Source organism: Camellia sinensis, chromosome 3 (assembly GCF_055761805.1).
Source record: "Camellia sinensis isolate YWXY chromosome 3, ASM5576180v1, whole genome shotgun sequence".
NCBI lineage: Eukaryota > Viridiplantae > Streptophyta > Magnoliopsida > Ericales > Theaceae > Camellia > Camellia sinensis.
Window position 1 is genome coordinate 56,219,724 of NC_138963.1, and position 8,329 is coordinate 56,228,052.

Genomic DNA, 8,329 nt, shown 5'->3' on the forward strand with positions numbered 1-8,329 from the left:
GTGGGGACATAATTTTTGAATGACAACACGTGGCCAATGTGTCACCTAAGTGCCAACTGAGGTGCCACGTGTCCAGGTCATGACGCTGAGATTATCTCGGCTAGGCCGAGGTTATTTGCGAAGAAACCAAAATCCGAGATAAGCCGATAAGGGACAAGAGTCCTAAAATGGGAGAAGACTTCAGTTTGGGTAAAGATAACTCTTAGAGAGTTTATTCTAATCCTACTAGGAGTCCAAGATTAGCAGTAATCCTAAGTCCATTGGAGCTAGGCTTCTATTGGGACTAGGATTATGTTGTCTATAAAAAAGAGGCACCCCCATGGATCTAAGATATGTCTTTTATACTTTGTCTAGTGAGTTAAGCACTATTGATTATCTTTGAGAGATATTTTACTGACTTGATCGTCGGAGTGCCTCCGGGTGGACGAACCACCACCGGAATCTCTTCTTTCTGTTGCAGATCGTTCGAGCTTAATCTATTCTGTCAGTGTTCTCCAGCTAAGTGCTTGATTGGTAGTGTGGTCAGAAATTGACATATACAATTTGGCGTTGTCTGTGGGAATGAAAGGAGAATAGATGGCCAACGACAGACAGAAAGAGAAGGTAGGAGACGACACCCCCACTGGGAGTGAGAAACATATTGACCTTAACGTCAAAGAAGACAACTGCAACGAAGAAACTCGTGACAAGAATCACGGAGGAAAGGACGTCGGTCAGGAGGACGGCGTACCGAAGAAATCAGACCGGAGGGATATTATAACGAGAACAACCTCCAAGTATGGAAAGATAGATGCCTGCGGAGGGACGACGAGATAAAGAGAATGGCGGACAAATTGGCAGACTTGCAAACAGTCGTCAATTTCATGATGTTGAACAACGTCATGCAGCCACCGTTCCCGCTACAAGATATGCCGATTCCAGCGGCCAAAAAGGTGCCCAAAAAGGAGGGCAGAAAACGGTTCCTACAGTCCCTTAGCATGGCGGGACCAAGGGACATTCTCACCGGCCTTCACAGGAGATCGGGTATGGAGAATCCCAGAAGACATGTCGAACAAAAGAAACCTGCACCAAAGAACATCGGGATGTTCAAGGGAAGGAACTCTGTTCAACACGACCAGTGGAGGAAGGTCCAAAAGGACTCACAATAACGCTAGAACTAGTGCACCAAAAAGACTGAAATCCAAAGATAGCCGAGCTCTTGGACGAACCAAAAAGGATATGGGAGATCACCTACAGAGGAAGCAACAAGATGCCGAGGTAAACTCCCCGGTCAAGCCGAGAACGCCGTTCTCGGAAGAATTAGACAAAGTTGAGGTCCTGAAGTGATTCAGTATGTCGAGGTTCCAGATATACGATGGGAAGTCGGACCCCAACTTTCACGTCGGATTATACCTGAACGCGATGGCGTTATACTCTGGGAACGAGCCGTTGCTCTGCAAAGTGTTCCCCTTATCATTCGGGGAACTTGCATCAGACTGGTTTCACAAGTTGCCGAAAAGAATTATGAAAACCTGTGAAGGCCTGGCCGAGATGTTTGTGGTCAGGTTCGTGACAAACAAACTACAACCATTGAGGGTGGACGCCCTAATGGCCCTGAAGATCGGCGAGGATGAAAGTCGTAGGGCCTATGCCAAAAGGTATTATGAGGTATTCAACCAAATACCAGGATGCAACCAAGATGTGGCGGTCATGTCGTTTAAAACGGCTTGAAGGATGACGGCCTGCTCCGAAAATCACTGACAAAGACATTGCCGAAAAGCATGGAGGAGCTGATGGCCAGGATAGAAAAGTATGCCAGAGCCGAGGAAGACACGTCGGGGACAAAGGCGTCCAAACAAGAGAAGAGAAATGGTTCGCCGAAGCGAAGCCGAGACAATACTAGACACGAGAAGACAAGAGCTTAGCCCAAGTGAGCAGATCCCAGATTCCAGATCTGGAATCCCAGATCCCAGATTCCAGATCTGGAATCCCAGATCCCAGAAGACAAGATCCTGGCTTAGATAATTAAGTCCGAGAAGAGAAAAGTTTGGCCTAAGTTAAAGAATTTTTTCCACAAAGGAGTATGTGAAAGTAATGCAGGGGGCAGATCCCCTGCCCATAGAGCAATATCAAGGTCAAAGCCACGTGCCTAATGAGAACCCAAGTGGAACTTAAGTTCACATTAGGGGGCAAATGGCTGGAGAATGATGCTTGGGAGTTGGAATTTCACAAGCTAAGATTGGTTTAACACTTGTTGAAACTTGAGAAAAGTTTACAAGTTGAAGTTAAACCGAGATAATGTTTAACATTTGTTGAAATTTGAGAAAAGTTTACAAGTTAAAGTTAAACCAAGAACATATTTAACACTTGTTGAAACTTGAGAAAAGTTTACAAGTTGAAGTTAAACCGAGATGATATTTAACACTTGTTCAAACTTGAGAAAAGTTTACAAGTTGAAATTAAACCGAGATGATATTTAACACTTGTTAAAACTTGAGAAAAGTTTACAAGTTGCAATTAAAACCGAGATCATGTGTTAACACTTGTTAAAACTTGAGAAAAGTTTACAAGTTGAAGTTAACTGAGGTTATGTTAAAAGAAGAGTGGTTTAACACTTGTTGAAATTTTGAGAAAAATTTACAAGTTAAGCTAAGGTTATGTTGAAAGAAATATCTACATACTTGCCGAGATTACCATGTTGCCAAGATTTGGAAGAAGTTTGAAAACAGAAGTTTTGCTAAAAGTGAAGTATCGAGTTGTAAATAACACTTGTGAAAATATTATAAATATTTTCAAGTGTTAAGCAACGGCTGAGATAAACCGATTAGTAGGTACAATCGAGGTGTCACACCCCGAGGAGATTGCACAGTTAAGGTGTATTTTGAAGACATGCAAATTATTTTAAGTATAGAATCGTACAAGAGTAAAAAGAAGACACATGCAACCACGTTGAAAGAAGAAATTAAAGAATGCATTCAGAAAAGGAAAGAAGGCACTTCAGCCTAATATTGAAGAATGATTGTTTAGATTACAAAAAGGCCGGTGTGAAGTACACCGGTGTCAGACGGTGGTAACGAGCAAAGAAGTGCAACGAAAGCCTCACCGAAGGAAATTGATTACAGAAAGCCTCGCAAAAGCAGTAATGAAGGATTTGAGAGAGAAAATTTTGATTTTGATCAAAAACATGAAAAATGGCAATTATGGTGCCTTGGACGACCTGCTTATCAGACGGCGCAGGCAAAAATGAAGCAACTTGATGGCGCGTATCAGATCCGGTCCAGTAAGGGAAAGACACGTGGTGAAAACGGTTGAAATACTGTGCGTACCAGCTCATACGCATGCTGGAACTCTTGGAGTTCTTGATTCAATAAAGCAAATACCTCAGCTAGGAGGACGATTTCGGTTGAGAAACTTGAACGAGCATGGTCGTTGGTTCTAAAGCATTTATGAAAGCAGACTATAGGTCTTGGTCATATTGAGCCGACGAGTTTTGACTTCGACAATAGATGATGAAGCAAGCTTAGCCGACGTGCTAAATGGAGGAAATGATATAGGTTTCATCACCTCAGGATGCCGAGGTAATAGAATCTAGGGGGCAGTTATGTGGACAAAATTTTTGAATGACAACATGTGGCCGAGGTGTCACTGAAGTGCTAGCCGAGGTACCACGTGTCCTGGTCATGACGCCGAGATGATCTCGGCTAGGTCGAGGTTATCTACGAAGAAACCAGAATCCAAGATAAGCGGATAAGGGACAAGAGTCCTAGAATGGGAGAAGACTTCAGTTTGGGTAAAGATAAGACTCTTAGAGAGTTTATCCTAATCATACTGGAAGTCCAAGATTAGTAGTAATCCTAAGTCTAGGAATGGCAACGGGGCGGGGGGGAGCCGGGGATCGCCCTCCCTGTTCCCGATCCCCGAAGTTACAAAATTTCCCGTCCCCGTCCCCGTCCCCGATCCCCGTCGGGGAACCCGTCACACCCCCTGGCCCCGCCCCCTAACAGGGATCGGGTTTCCCCGACCTCAAAAAATCCCCGTGGCGCTGTCTCTCTCTCTCTCTGAATAATAAATCATCAACAACATTATTTTCATCAACAACACCATCATCAACGGCCACATCATTAACAAAAAAAAAAGTAAAAAAAAATATATGGAGACAGATAGAGATAGAGAGACCCACACGGTGACAAATATATATGCATGTATATATACACACATAAATGGTGGGATCTGATCTTCACAGATCTAATATGTGAGAAAAAGGAAAATTCCGAAGCTGGAGTATGAAGGTTCTGCTCAGATCTGCCCAGATCTGCCGTGGCAGAAACCGAAACCAAAGTATGAAGGTTCGGCAGTGGCGCGGAGAAGGAGGAGACGACGGAGGAAGAGGAAGAGGCGGCGAGGGTGTGCGTACTGCCGCGGAGGAGAAGACGACGCCATCACCACTGCGGAGAGAAGAATGAGTGAGAGAGGGCCGTCGCGAGCCATCGCCGACTACAGAGAGGAGTGAGTGAGATAGACTGGGTAGAGAAGAGAGAGTGAGAGAGTGGAGAGACAGATTTGATCAGATCAGAGGAAAATAGGGGGTTTTATATATATATATATATATGAACAAAATAGAGGGGTATTATGGTAATTTTATTTTGGAGAGAAACGGGGACGGGACGGGGACGGGGCAGTGAAAGCTATCCCCGCCCCCGGCCCGAAACTGATCGGGGATTCAATTTCAAATACCATCCCCGGTCCGTTAGGAGTATTTTTCGGGGAAAAACCGCTCGTATCAGGGACGAGGGGGAGCGGGTCCCCGTCGGGCCGGATTTAAATTGCCATCCCTACCTAAGTCCATTAGAGCTAGGCTTCTGTTGGGACTAGGATTATGTTGGCTATAAAAGAGAGGCACCCCCATGGGTCTAAGGTATGTCTTTTATGCTTTGTCTAGTGAGTTAAGCACTATTGATTATCTTTGAGAGATATTTTACTGACTTGATCGTCGGAGTGCCCCCGGGTGGACGAACCACCGCCGGAATCTCTTCTTTCTTTTGCAGGTCGTTCAGGCTTAATCTATTCTGTCAATGTTCTCCAGCTGAGTGCTTGATTGGCAGTGTGGTCGAAAATTGACACACACAACACTAATAAATTTTTGTGTGTTACATTGATTAAAGCGTTACGTCTAGAAAAATATATATATATATATAGTAAAGAATTTTTTTAAAATGTTATATTATTACATTTAAGAAAAATATACTATAGAGTTTTTTAGTATGTTACACTCGCATTTATGTTTAGCCTTTTATATAATTCACACTACAATGAGACATTTGAATCGATAAAAAAAAAAAAAAATCAAAAAGTTCATAAAATTGTTATTTAAAATTTATTGATACTTCACCTTAATTTATCACTAATTTATAATTGTTTGTCAAATTTTATACTAATCTGAAATTTTAACTTAAAATAAATAAAGATGGTGAGGCATGTTGTGTTGTGTTGGTTTCACACACTGCTGAACCATGATTACCTCTTATTACAAAACCCCCCCCCCCCCCTCCCTCCCAAACCAATCATTTGTTTGGTTTGATGTTTTAAAATCGAGCAAATTACAAACACCCTCGAGGTTTGGTAAAAATTTATTTAGTTTATTTTTGAAAGAGTTATTTTTGAAAAAAAATTGAGAGAATTATTTTAGAAATTTTTTTAGTTTGTTTGGTTTTATATTTTGAAAGTAGTTTTAGAGTTTGAGAGTTTAAATAATTTGATATTTTGTTGTAATTGAGTAGATGTGTGTGAGAGAAAAAATGATTGAGAAGGAGAGAGGAGAGAGAAAAAGTGATTAATTGATGTGTAAGAGAGAAGAAGTGATATTAGAAATTTTTTGAGAAAAATCTCAAACCAAACAATTTTTTGAATTTTTTTTTCTAAAACTCATCTCTAAAACTCAAACCAAACATACCTACAGATTTCTTCCTCAGGTTTGAGAAATTACATCTCACCTCCTGAGATTTATATTTCCATAACAAATTGCTTCTTGAGGTTTTTATTTTCATACAGATTCCCCCTAATTTGTTATACAAATTTGATCTTTAGGGGGCAATTTGTAATTTCTCAAATCTCAGGGAGAATCTGTATTTTCACCGAATCTCGAGGGGTGTTTGTAATTTGCCCTTTAAAATTTAAAATTTTAGATAAATTTTTATTTGTTTTTAGTGGATTTTTTTTATTCATGTAAAAAAAATACAAATGATTTAATTTTTTTTGTTTATTTTTAATGATTTTTTTTTCTTATATATATATTTTTTAAAAACTTTTTATATACAAGTAAAAGAATTGACCAAGGTATGTGAAAAAAAGTTTATTACAGACAAATGAAGATTTGGCTGAAAATAATTTTTAAAAAATCAAACTAAACATAATTCAATTTTTGCTCTTTGTTCTTTATACCTGTTCGTATTAGATTTTTTTTTTTTTTTTTCTAAATTCTCTCATTTACTATCTACTATTATTTAAAAAGTGTGGAAATTTAAGAATGTTTTCTACTTATTTTTAATTCCTAAAATGTCCCTACTATTTGAGGGAGATGTTGTAGCCAAGTTACATGCCCATTGGCCATCCACATTGCACACAACGCTACCAATAGTTGTGATGTTTCGTAAATTTATAGGCTTTGTTAGATTTGTCTCGACAGATAATTTTTAATAAAAAATTTCAAAAATTTGTTTGGTTAAAAAATTTAAAAAAAAATAAAAAATCTAAAATCACTTTTTTTTTTCTTTCTTTATTATACATCAATCAATTACTTTTGTTCTATCCTTTCTCCTCTCTCATACTATACATCAATCAATCATTTTCTCTATCACACTATCTATTCAACTACCAAAAAAAAAAAAATTAATTAATTCATCCCAAACTCCAAAACTATTTTCAAAATAAACAACTAAACAATTTTTTAAATTTTATAAACTCTTTTTTCAAAATTGTTTCACAAATACAAACTATGACCATAGTTTGCTATGCTCGTTTGGGAACAGGCTAATTTAGTAATTTTTGGGTTATTTGGCTAAAATATGAGCTAAAAAAAACTAGTATGTTTGGAATGACTTTTTGACTTTTTACGAAAAGATGTGCAAAAAGTAGAGAGAAAAGAGAATCTTTGACTTTTTGGTATGAGTTGTTGACTTTTTGACTTTTTTAATAAGTTTTTGACTTTTTAGCTAAATGGGAGGGTTCCTAAACGTGAAAAAAGTTAAAAAGTCAAAAATCACTATCTTATTTAAGTCACACCATCTTATTTAAGTCACATCATCTCTCTACCACATCACTTCAAACCCAATCTATATTTCATAAAAAGTCAAAAAATATACTTATTTAGAATATCACAAACAACCCTTATATAGTGTTTGGTTCATCCTCTTAATAGGTACCGCAAAACCCGTTTTTAATAGATAAGTCATAATAAATTATCTCTTAAAAGGTATTTCATTTTGGGAAAATGAGTTGGACCTGCAGTGGAGGCGCTGGTAGCCATTGATTGGCTCAAAAATTAATTTTTTTTTCTTTTAAGTTTTGAGCTAATAATAATGCGCAAACAATCACCTGGAGGTGCTGAGGTCACCTCACTGGGAGTGACCAGCATTGCCCTTCATTTTGCTATTAACTGCCGCGGTTCTCCTTTGAACCTTAAAATTTGCAATCAATGGCCACCAGGAAACAAATACCTAATTGAATGCAAGGCACTTTCTCTCCCTCTCACCTCTCTCTCTCTCTCTCTCTCTCTCTCTAATACACCTTTCTCTTTACATGTCGGCCCCACCCTTCTTTGTATATCTCTGCGGTGTTATGTTGTGTTTGGTAAGTTGCAAAAAAAAGTTTTATTCTTTTCTTTTTCTATAATTTTTATCTGTAAAAATATCCAATATCTAAGTAATTATATATTACTAGCATGGTAGAATATCACACCAAACACTTTGATAATCTTTGGGTGAAAAGTTCTCTAACCAAATTTATGTATATTTTTTTATTAAAAACAAAATCCTCCCCTACCAAATTGTTTCTTTAAATCTAACGCACAAATCTAGTTCTTTCATATTCTGTCTCTAATCAATAATTTCTCATAAAATGTTGTCATTCTCTTTAATAATGCAAAGGATGAAATTAAGTAGGTGTTTAGATTGGCTTTTTTTTTTTTGTTGTTGATTTTTTATCGTTTCCATTAACTTTTTTTTATATATAAAAAAAAAAAAACTTCAAAAAAAGTTATACTCGATTAAACAGACCAAAAAAGTAAAAAAATTTAAATTAAAAATAAATTCAATAAAGACAAAAAAAATATTCAAAAAAAAATATGACTTTTTAA